The 12,639-nt window shown below is 42.4% G+C and overlaps 1 protein-coding gene across 4 annotated transcripts in view; it reads right to left on the reverse strand.

Moving 5' to 3' along the window:
• The window catches only part of LOC138285741 (caspase-8-like), a 188,743-nt gene that overhangs the window by 144,298 nt on the left and 31,806 nt on the right, over positions 1-12,639 (reverse strand). For all 4 annotated transcript variants that reach the window (XR_011201638.1, XM_069226073.1, XM_069226072.1 and 1 more), the window contains exon 3: positions 9,691-9,741. The gene's annotated coding sequence lies outside the window, so the exon portion shown is untranslated. The remainder of the gene's footprint in view (positions 1-9,690; positions 9,742-12,639) is intronic.

Here is a 12,639-nt window from a genome sequence, read left to right on the forward strand (position 1 = left end):
ATGGAACACGCATAACAGATGAATGGAGAAATATGTGCTGATGTTACTGCTCCATAAATTCATAGAGGATATGGATATTGGCCTCCCAGAGGAGGGCTGGTACACATTCAGTGTAGCACTCTAAGCTTTAGATTCAAGACTTGGAGGTGGGCCGGGCAAGGGTTGTTTTAATTTCTACATTTTGGTTTCTTTTTGTGGAAATTTCGTCCTTATGTGCATAGAACACAGACTGGTCAACTTCTTCTCTTAACCGCCATGGTGCCTGGGGCGAGATGATCTAGTCCAGGCACACGGTTCACGTGTGCCCTGGACGAGACCAGCTCGTCTTGCACCCGGCCCACAGGGGGAGCGCAAGCGCACCCCGTGGGCCTCCCACCCACACCCCCCAGTCGAGGATGGAAGGGGAATCGCTTCCCCTTCCACCCCCGACACGTAGGCCCGTGCGCCGACGTCATCAGAAGCTACCGGGGACGCGCTGGAAGCCATTTGCTTCCAGCGTGTCGGCAGGAGAGGACTTCTCAAGGTGAGTCTCTCTCTTTTTGGGGGGGGTTGGGGGAGAAAACAAACACAGGGGGAAAGGAAAAAGTTGTTCCTTTCCCCCTGTGCCTGTATTCAGTGGATGAGGAGGAATCCCCACTAGGCACCAGGGATTTCCTTTTAGTTTTATTTCGGGGAGTGACCCATTGGGCAAGGGTTGCTCCCTTGGGGAGGCAATTGCAATCCTGTTTCCCCCCCCCCCCCCCCCCGGGGGCAGATCGGCCATTTTTTCGAAAACCACTAGACCACCAGGGATTGTAATTTTCCTATGTTTTTGGGCAGCGACCCCTTAGGCAAGGGTCACTGCCCCGGCGGCAATCATTTTGTATATGTTCTCCCCCCCCCCCCACCCCCCCGGGCTAGATCAGCCATGTTTTTGGCTGACCTCACCCCCGGGGGTCAAACCCCACTAGGCGCCAGGGATTGTGTGGTGTGTGTTTTGTGTGTTTGGGGGCACCCATTGGGCAAGGGTCAGGGAAAATTAGTATTGGCCATTACTGCCCCCCTTGGGGGCAGATGGGCCTGTTTTTTTTAGGCCCTTCCGCCCCCAAGGGGGGCAGAAACCACCAATACACCAGGGATTATTTTTTTTGTTCCCCTTTTTTTGTTCTGTGCTGGGGGTGCCCCCTTTTGCAAGGGTCGCCCCCTAAAGGGGGCACAGAGATGTTGGCCATTTCTGCCCCACTTGTGGGCAGATTGGCCTATTTTCTTTTAGGCCCATCTGCCGAATCCACTTAGGCACCAGGGATCTTGTGTGTGTGTTTTGTGTGGGGGGGGGGGGGGCCCTTTGCAAAGCCTCGCTCCCCAAAGGGGGGCACATTACTGATGGCCATTTCTGCTCCCCTTGGGGGCAGATCGGGCTATTTCTTTTTTTTAGGCCTATCTGCCCCCTAGGGGGCAGAAGCCACCAAGACGTGAGGGATTTTTTTTTTGTCCCCCTTAGTTTTATTTGTGCTGGGGGCGCCCCCTTTTGCCCACTTTGGCAAGGGTTGTCCCCCCAAACAGGGTACAGAGCTGTTGGCCATTTATGCCCCCCTTTGGGGAAGATCGGCCTATTTATTTTTTTTCCACCAGGGACAATTTCTAAGTTCTTGGTGGTGGGGTGTTTGTCAACTGGTGAAGTATTTGTATTTGTGATTATTTCTTCTTTTTGTTCTAGTTCAAAGCTTTTGCTTCCTTTGCTGTGGATCCTTGCGGTTTTGGCAGTAGTTGTCCTGCGGTTTGCATAGTTGCATGTTTTAGATAAGTAAAAGCAATTTACTCCAAAGGAGTATTGTTGGCATGCATGAATGACATGTTTGTAGGTGGTGTACTAAATGCAGTATTGTGTGTGAAATTGTCCTTAGATTTGAGCACAATTATATTTGTGTTGTCATATATCTAATTTGCTTTTTTCTTTTTAGTGGGACATCATTGGTGATTGCTATGTCTGTGCAGAGTAGTTGCTGGTGAGTAGCTTCTTCAGGCAAGTGAGTGGTATAGTTTTTTTAGTACATAACTCTTTGTGATAAAGCTACACTTTGTTTATTACTTATTTTAGTGCTGGTAGCTGTTGGCAATTTATTTGTTGTTAGTGAGGATCATGGCTAGCCGCAGAGTGACTGCTCAGCAGGTTGTTGGCATGCTTGTTGAGTTGTCTTCAGACCATGATTACGAGACTGACTCTGCATCTGAGGCAAAGGAGGAAGTGAGAGATTCTGGCAGTGAGTTATCTGTCCCAGAGGATCTTCGGATGAGGAAGCCACTCTCAGTACAGATGAAGGGCCTGTTTTAGAGGAGGACACTGATGTGCCAAGAGTGCAGCAGCCTGGGGCTGAAGGGTTTCTCATTAGAAGACCTGACACCTGGATTGCCCCAAACATGGAGCAGCCACAGTTACCTGCATTTACTGGTCTCCCAGGGTGTAGAGTCAATACGGAAAACTTTTTGCCTGTCAATTTCTTTCACTTGTTTATGGACGATGTATTTTTGGAAGAGATTGTGGAGCAGACTAATTTGTATGCGGAGCAATATTTGAGGGACAACGCTGCCAGACTTAGGCCTCAGTCTAGAACTACTCAGTGGGTTCCCACATATCTGGAAGAGATGAAAAAGTTTTTAGGTTTGACTTTTTTGATGGGGTTAATAAGGAAGCCGCCACTGGCTTCTTATTGGTCTACTAGTCCCTTGAAGGCAATGGCTATATTTCCTGCAACTATGACACGTAATTAGCTATATTTATTGTCTGGTAAGACATCACGTGGTATAGTGGGGTTGGGATACTAGTTCCCCTACTCCCCACACTGAGTTTTTAATATCTGGTGGTACCCTATATGCATGTGGGTTGCCACATTGGCTTTTAGTGGGCTTTTTTCTCATGGATCCTTATTGATAGAGTAGATCAGAGGTTGGAACCTTACACTGCTCTTCGTAAGTCCTATGTGTGGTATAAAAAGTTGGCCCTACATTTATTTCATTTGGCAACTTTAAATGCTTTCATTGTGTTCAGGGATTGTTCACCTGAGTCAAGGATGAAATTTGTTAAATTTCAGGAGTCAGTGATAGAGAGCCTTATTGTGGTGGAACAGGCAAGAGTTCCTAGAGTAGCAGTGGTGGAGGATGTGGCTAGATTGAAAGATCCCCACTTTCCAGATCACATTCCTCCCACTCCCAAAAAAGACTTGCCCACTAAGAAATGTAGAGTATGTGCCCGAAGAGGTATCCGGAGGGAGAGCCGGATGTACTGCCCCAATTGCCCTTCAAAGCCTGGGCTGTGTGTGGCCTGCTGTTTTAGAAGTTACCACCCGGAAAAAAAATATTGTGAAATACCGTGAGTGTAAACTGCCTATTTTATATTTTCATATGTTCAGTTTCACGGTTGGCATTACTGTCATGTATTTATGTTAGAGCTTTTGTGTTTGTAGTTTTGTACTTATTTTATAATTAGTTAGTGTTTTTTTTGTTGTTGATAAACAAAAATAAAAGTGATGGTGGTGTGCGTGGGGTGGCCCTTGGCTGGCGGTGTGCGTGGGGTGGCGCTTGGCAGCCTAAAGATGTATAAAAGAAGAATGTGTGCTTATCAACTCGCTGTGCTATCCCCTCAATCTCTACAAGTATTTGGCCTTTTTCTGTTGCAGGCACCTGGCCACCCACACAAGTGAGGTATCATTTTTTAAATCGGCAGACTTGGGGGAAAGCTGGGTGGAAGGAAATTTATGGCTCCTCTCAGATTCCAGAACTTTCTGTCACCGAAATGAGAGGAAAAAGTGTTTTTTTAGCCAAATCTAGAGGTTTGTAAAGGATTCTGGGTAACAGAACCTGGTGAGAGCTCTACAAGTCACCCCATCTTGGATTCCCCTATTGAAAAATGCACAGGTTTGGCAGGTTTCCCTAGGTGCCGGCTGAGCTACAGGCCAAAATCCACAGGTAGGCACTTTGCAAAAAACACCTCTGTTTTCTGTGGAAAAATGTGATGTGTCCATGTTGTGTTTTGCGGCATTTCCTGTTGCAGGCACTAGGCTACCCACACAAGTGAGGTACCATTTTTATTGGGAGATTTGGGGGAACATAGAATAGCAAAACAAGTGTTATTGCCCCTTGTCTTTCTCTACATTTTCTCCTTCCAAATATAAGAAAGTGTGTAAAAAAGACGTCTATTTGAGAAATGCCCTGTAATTCACATACTAGTATGGGCACCCCAGAATTCAGAGATGTGCAAATACCCACTGCTCCTCAACACCTTATCTTGTGCCCATTTTGGAAATACAAAGGTTTTCTTGATACCTATTTTTCACTCTTTATATTTCACCAAATGAATTGCTGTATAACCAGTATAGAATGAAAACCCACTGCAAGGTGCAGCTCATTTATTGGCTCTGGGTACCTAGGGTTCTTGATGAACCTACAAGTCCTATATATCCCCGCAACCAGAAGAGTCCAGCAGACGTAACAGTATATTGCTTTAAAAGATCTGACATCGCAAGAAAAAGTTATAGAGTAAAACATAGAGGAAAAATGGCTGTTTTTTAACTTCAATTTCAGTATTTTTTATTTCATTTGTTATTTTCTGTAGGAAACCCTTGTAGGATCTACACAAATTACCCATTGCTGAATTCAGAATTTTGTATACTTTTCAGAAATGTTTAGGTTGTTGGGATCCAGCATTGGTTTCACACCCATTTCTGTCACTGACTGGAAGGAGGGAGAAAGCACAAACAAATCGTAAAAATGGGGTACGTCCCACTAAAATGCTACAATTGTGTTGAAAAATTGGGTTTTCTGATTCAAGTCTGCCCGTTCATGAAAGCTGGTGATTTTAGCACTGCAAACCTTTGTTGATGCCATTTTCAGCTAAAAAAACACAAGCCTTCTTCTGTTGCCCTTTTTTCCCATTTTATTTTTTTAAATAAACAACATTTTCACTTTATTTTGGATAATTTCTTTGTCTCCTTCAGGGAGACCCACAAAGTCTGGGTACCTTTATAATTCCTAGGATGTTGGAAAAAAAGGACGCAAATTTGGCAAGGATAGCTTGTGTGGACAAAAAGTTATGAGGGCCTAAGCGTGCCCTGCCCCAAATAGCCAAAAAAGGCCTGGCACCTGAGGGGGGAAAAGGCCTGGCAGCGAAGGGGTTAAAATTATGTGTGATACCGTAAACTATGGCCTACTATAGAAAACCTGACTTATAACATAGACAATTGTATGTACACAAGATCACGCTGAATCAGTACCTGGTCAATAGTAATACTGTGTATTGAACGGATGGCTGAAGTTCGTAAAATCAGTTAAAACAGTTAAAAAAAAGAAAGACTTTGCTTTGGTCAGTACATCCTAAAGGAGAAGTTCCACCATGAATCAAGTCTTCTGTAAGATGAGCTATTGTAGTTCTGAAGTCGAGAGAGGCCTCTCATCATCTCCAACCGCACTATATTCCAGTTACTATACCAAATAATTACTCATTATAAACGTAGTCCTGAATTCTTTATACTGTACATTTTGTTTAACAAACTACTACACTGTTGGATGTGCCAGGGTACAGCCACATATTTAAAAAGAGACTGCACTGTGATCATGTCATTGCATGTAAAATACTACACATCAAAATGTAGGTTATGAAAAAAGTAATTGTAAAGAATTTGATCAGAAATATGGCACGACTTTGACTGTATTGTGTTACAATTGACCTAAGTTTAATATCAGCTAAAGGCTACTCATTTGGAAGCTGTTGGTAATTATTGTTTGACTAAAGTATACAGCTTCTTAGCAAGGGGTCTTTCTTCTAAGAGAACAATTAATTTATAAACAATTTTCAAATATTGGATTTTCTAGTTGTTGGTATGCTCTAAGATATTTAATACATAACATACTAAACTGAAATTAATGGTAAAATTATGATCCCTTTAATATGTAAAACTAACGGTAAATCATTAAAAGGAGTAATGTCACTATGGTGACTATAGAAAAAAATAATTTGGCCCGACAAACTCATCTTAATCATTAAATTATTTACATTTTAGACACAGCGAACGGGTTGTTGAGGTACTCAAAATAGGATACCCTTGTAGATAAGGTAGAGGATATTGCCAGGACATTGAAAGGGATATTAGAATAAAGATTCTATAAAGACAAACAAAGAGGGAATGTTTTGGAACAGAGGTCTAATAACCAACACAAAGAAAAAGGAAATGTCATCCTTGGAGGTACGCTTATGAAAATATTCAGACCAAAATGCAAAAACAAAGAAAGGGACAATTAGAAAGAATGGCATGGCTTTGACTGCATTGTGTTACCATTGACTTGCGTTCTATGTCCCCTAAAAGCTAATCAATTGTAGACAGCTGGTAATTCTTCTGTGACTAAACTGTACAGCTTCTTACCAAGGGGTCTTTCTTTCACCAGATTGGAATTAATTAAATTTTATTTTTTCAAATATTGGCTTTTCTAGTTGTTGGTATGCTCTGTATGATATTTAATACATGACATGCTCCACTGAAACTAATGGTAAAATAAAGGTAAGTAAAACTAATGCTAAATTATTGAAGGGGCAATGTCACTATTGTGACTACGGAAAAAACACATTTGGCCTAGAAAACTTGTCTTTATCATTAAATTATTTACATTTTAGACAGAATATACCTCAACTATGGGTGACGCTTTTCAATTACATTTTGTCTGTCAATTAACTAATCAAATTGAACAGTCTCACAAAAATAAATTTCCTCTTTTAATAAATATCTTTTTTAGGTACAAGAAAGAGATGGCAAAAGGTCAGTCCTTAATGAGTGAGTTGGTCAAAAATGTTACAAGCTATCTGAAGAAAGAAATGAAGATTGCCAATTAAGAAAAAAAGACAGGCTCTACAACTATATGTTTCGTCAGCAATGATCTAGCAACCCAAGAACCTATTTTCCCAAAAATAGCTTTAGACATTATGAGCTACTGACAACCCAAACTAGTTCTGCACAAATATGCTTATCTCCAAGTATCGTAATCCCATACAAATTTTAAAAAGTGAAGCTGAATTTCTAGTGAATGCTTTAAATTCCTGAATAATGTGTTTTAATCTCTCATGGATGAACCCATAGCTCAAGAACTCTCCAATAGCTCAAACACTCAGTAGAAAGGAGTCAATTGAAACTACAAAAAGGTGGGAATCCATTATTCTTGGAACCAGTTTGCAGAAAACAAATAACCTCTGCATTAGCAGATCTAAGCAGAATCAGTCGAATATGGTTTTAAGTGCAGACTATTCACAGGATGGCTTAGAAAGTTAAAAAATGTCTACAAGAGATTCTAAATGTAATTGAATTGACAAAGTACTGAATTAACCAGACTGGATGTGATAGGAATGTACAGAAACTGTCAAGGAAGATCTACAGTACAGATGGGAAGTATTTATGAGCATTCTACAGTGTGATGAAGCCTGCAGTACTGAAATACAGAAAATGAAAATTCTTGATTTTCTCTGCAAACAATATATCACACTGAGATGAAAGTCAAACACTTTGACACACTGATATCTGGGGAGTGAAATGGATGAGTAGCATGACTGGTTCTCTATCAATTTCAGGGCTATATAAGTGAAATTGTCAACCCAGTATTTCAGGATGGGACTTAGGTGAGGGTGCCCATGTTTATCTCAGGAGTTATGGCTAAGCACATGATATATTCTTAATGGGGGGTTCTACTGGCAAAGGTTGCAATTACTAATAGAGATACACTATCAGAACCTCCCTGCCCAGTACGCTGGCTTAACATTATAGAAAAAAGGATTAGAATCAAAAGTGCTGTACTTTTATTTATGGAAGCAAGTGATATGCAGGCAAGAATTTTGACAAACTCCTTCTCTATAGTGAATTGAAAATCTAAAAGATTTGAAGTGTGCAGATAATCAGCATTTATCTAGCCATTGTTAAGGGCTCTCTGTGTATTTGTTCTTTATCCTAGTATTATTTCCTCTGAGCGCCTTAGAAACCATGGGAGGTCCAGTTGCAGGTATTTCCCATTTTGCCTACAAAAAAACTGTTTTGATTCACAACATAAAAATTATTTTAGCAACATAATATTTGGCTTTTGGCATGCTTCTAAAGGAAGCACATGGCTTTCAGTGGGTCCAGCTGAGAAAACAAATCAAACATTTCTATAAAGACATTCACAATAATACTCTTAAATACACGCAGCCCTTGTACAGAGTGCATCTGTCCATATTAATCTCTATGAGTAGCAACTAATCCATTACAAGATTGTGCTTTCTTCGTGTCCGGAAGGCTGGAAGATGATTGAAAATACTACATATAGCTCTAGCAAAATGAAGTAACAAGAAATGCATAACTGTGTGTTTGAGGACAGAGCAGAGCCATGGGGAGCCCAGTCTCGAGGCACTGTACAGCTTTACCAGGTAAATAAAGTTTGATTGTGCCTTAGGAAAGGCTGAAGCAGGAAAAGTGCATTTTCTACACCACAGCAGTACTGTCAAAGTATTGATACACACAGACTGAGTAGTGTGGATTCTAAACTGTGCATACTTACATCCTGTCCAGTGAGTAAAGTACTGCGTAGGCACTACATTTTCTTTACTTACTTACAATAACATAGTGGGTTTTGATATTAAGAGAATTCTCAGAAAACTTTGGCATATGTTAACTGAGGATCCATTACTAAAAAGCCACATTTCAGAGAAAGCCAGCATTACATTATGTATAGCAATAACTATTGAGTATCTAATAATTGTGAGCTATCTGCCACCCATACCTCTGCTACATATGTGGCACCGAGCTAGAAAACATGGATTCTTCAAATAGATCAGATGTAAATTTTGTAGACACTGACTGGATGAGTTGTCGTAATTTACCAAATTACATAACAAAAATGTCAGGTGCAGAATCATATTAAAAGTCAAACCAAATTTGTAGAATGTGTTATAATCTACCACATGAAAACAAATTGCCCTAGGTTAGATGATCATGCTACTCGGGATAGGATTTGAAAGCATGTGAGAGCAATCACCTACAAGGATCTCCCTTACCCTATGGCTGTTTCACCACAATACAATCCACTACATGGACACACATTTGCGTGAGATTTCATGGGTCACAATACGTTGAACGCAGCCTGAGTGGTGGTGACAAAGTACTTCAATTGCATAGGAAAGAGGCACCCTGGATCATGCAGTTGTGATATGTACAGCATGATCACAACATAGAGAATGAATTAGAGTACTTTGGGAAAGTATGTCATGATTATAAATCACCATTGGGCTGTATGGACCTCCTACTATGAGCAAAGAACTATGAGGCAAATATGGCTAGTGGTACCACTAGAGCAGCAGGGCTGTAAAAAAAAAAAAAAACATCTGTTTTTGAGGTGCTTGGAATCCTCCCACCAGTCAAGTGGGCTTAGGAACAGTTATTACCAGGAATGAGTATCTACAGTGTTTCCATTGAAGTTAAATGAATTTTGGTAGCCTGGTGTACTTAATCTTCTTTATGAACCCTGATACACGTTCTGGGGATTAGAGATTCGGTCTTTTACCTACCTATGAAGTTTGAAAAAAGAAGCAAATAAATTTGGACAATATAACTTATGGGGGAAATCACATATCTCTGTCTGCCAATGTTTCAATGAACCTCCAATTGTCGATGTATGAGGCGGCTAAGGGCCAGTATGTGCACTTACCTGGTTAGCAGGACGAGGTATGCGGAGAGAGCTCCCAGTGGAGGGTGTTACCTAAAAATAAAGAAAGGACCTAAGTTAGGAAGAAGGGAGGGGAAAGGGCACAAATATAACAAACCTGCTGACCAAAAGCAAACTACCCCACACAGGAGGAAAGGGGTGGTGCCAAGAGGAGAAAAGATGGACAAGAGATACAGAAAGGGACACCAAAACAGATGACCAGGAGGAAGACGCCTAGGATTGAGGGAGAATGCTGGACTGTCAAGAGGGTCGGGAAGAGAGTCCGCAGGGGATCCGAAGCGGGAAACTAGTCGGCGGAGTCGAACAGAGCAAAACTCTCACCCCAGCCACAGAGCACAGAGAGAACAGTGAGAACGTTGGGCTCAAGGAAATGGAGGATGAAGATGACTAGTCTAAAGAATGGAGGTTTCTGCTCACTAATGCGTACACCCCTGACAAAACTCAGCAGTGCTGTGGCTACTGGGGTGAGTAAACTGGGACAGAATACTGTTTTTTTTTTTAAAACCCAGATTTTATTAGGAGTTTAACATAGTAATTTCTTCTCATACATATGTTCCCTCTCTGGGGAAGTTCTTATTCACATTTTATAAGTATAACAATTCTATCATATATTCTGGCATGATATTGTCCAAGTATTTAAACAAGATTAATACTAATATCAATACTAACAATCCCCCCTCCCGGTCCCTACCTATCCCCTTCTTCCGAGAACCCTTGTTCAGATGTTGGTATTGCTCTCGAAGTGTCCCATGTAATGTTTTAAGTGTGGTTTGATATATTGGGTTGAGTGTGGTCTACTACTCCTCCGTCTTAATTTTTGGGTATGTGATCCAGGTTCTTATTAATGGCTGATTGCCATGACCCCTTTTGCCGTGTATTATCCCGCCGGTGGTATTACCATCTGAGGGAACCTTAGGGTGCGGTATCTGCTCTAAGTGTGTCCATTATTACTTCCCAACCCTCTGCCACTTCGGGGGGTCTAATCCCTCTCCTGGATTCACGCTGGAGAAGTATTCCCTCCGCATTTGCCCATTTAAGTAGTTTGCTCTTCCATGTTGATACCCTGGGGCCCCTGGGATTTTTCCAAATAGATGTGATCTCCCTTTTAGCCAGTGAGAAGGCCAAGTCCTGGAATCTATCTGTGATTTTGTGTTTGGCCGAGTGAGTAAAGGCGTGTAAGAGACAATTAGCCATGGAGCAGGTTACTTCCTTACTCAGGAGATGCGCCAGGGTCTGGCACACCTCCGACCAAAAGGGTTCTAGCCCAGAACATGTGGCATTCCCAGAACATGTGGCGGAACTCAGAGCCGATCAACCCGCATCTCGGGCAACACTCTGTTACCTTGCCAAAGTATTTGTTTATGCGGGCTGGGGTCAGGTAGGCTTGGTGCAGCACGTAAAAGTTTTTAAGTTTAAATCTAGCGTTTCAAGTCGCTTTGGGGAGGATCCTCAGGATGCATCCCCATTCTTCTTCTGGGATATCCCGGTTAAGATCTTTTTCCCACGTTTGTTTGAGGGAGATCAAAGGTGTCCGTTCTCATCAGCCCATAAAGTATTGAAACTACCTTAGATTTGTCATTTGGGGAAGTCATATATGTACAGATTGCCTGAGAGGGGGGGGGCTCTGTCCCCTTCCTTCGCCAGTGTTTTCGTATGTTGGCCTTTAATGCCCCATACATTAAGAAGTGTCCCGCTGGATTGTCAAATTCCATCCTAAGGGTCTCGAAGGACATCAGTTTGTTATCCCTAAAGAGGGTGCCCACCATGGTAATCCCGGCTTCCATCCATTCCCCAAGATCAATCCGAGTGCCCCCCTGTGTTACTGCCTGTAAGGAAAGAAGGGGAAGCTCCGTAGAGTAAGGAGTCTCCACCTTGATCCTGCGTAAAAAAAGTCTTCCAACACTGATTCAGGATCTTTAATTCTGGAGAATCCTGTTTCCCGTCACCAGGGATTCTCAAAAGTATCTCAAACAGCCTATCTTCCTGTGGGGTGGATGCCCTCACATTCGTTTTTGCAATTAATCTGTCTAAGAACCAATGTGCCAACCACTGAAGTTGTGCCGCTAAGTAGTAGGTCTCAAAGTCAGGAACTGCCATGCCTCCATCTGTTGGTTGTCTTTGGAGCTTTGTCAGGGCAACCCTCCTCCAACCCCTTCCCCATATGAATGAAATTACCATGGTGTCCAGTTCCTTAAAGATGGTCCTAGGAATCCAGATCGGCAGCACTGAGAAATGGTATAGCACCCTTGGCAGTACAATCATTTTGAGGATTGCTATTCGCCCAGCTACCGATAATGGCAGTGTCTGTCAGAATGCCATACAGGTTTTTATGGAGCGTATTGTGCTACCGATATTACCATCTAGGATGTCCTGGGAGTCGTGGTAAACTTTCACTCCCAAATAGGGGAGTCCATTCGGCACCCATCTAACCAAACCCAAGTTCAGAGATGATGACTGCTGTCCCTTCAACGGAAACAGACCTGTTTTATCCCAATTCACTTTTAATCCTGAGTGACCCTCAAATCGGGAAAGCATTAGTTGTACTAGGGGTAAATCTCGCTGGATATCTTCCAGGAATATTAAAAGATCATCTGCATAGAGGGCTATATGGTGTCTCTCGCCTACTGCTAGTATATCCGGGCCCCCCTTCCCGCCCTGGCTGCAGCAGCCAGTGGTTCCATTGCCAAGGCAAACAGAAGAGGAGACAGAGGGCAACCCTGTCTCGCTCCAGGCTCAACCCCATACCTGTTGGATATTGTGTGGCCTGTGCGGACTCTGGCCGTGGGATTGGTATAGAGTAATTTTACCCAGGAGACGTACTCGGGTCCAAGTCTGAGTTTGGACATAACTGTATAAAGGAATTCCCAATCCAAGATATCAAAAGCTTTTTCTATGTCAACTGCTAAGATACCTGAAGCCATGGCATTGGGG

The sequence above is a fragment of the Pleurodeles waltl genome, chromosome 3_1 (genome assembly GCF_031143425.1).
Source record: "Pleurodeles waltl isolate 20211129_DDA chromosome 3_1, aPleWal1.hap1.20221129, whole genome shotgun sequence".
In the NCBI taxonomy this organism is placed as follows: Eukaryota; Metazoa; Chordata; class Amphibia; order Caudata; family Salamandridae; genus Pleurodeles; species Pleurodeles waltl.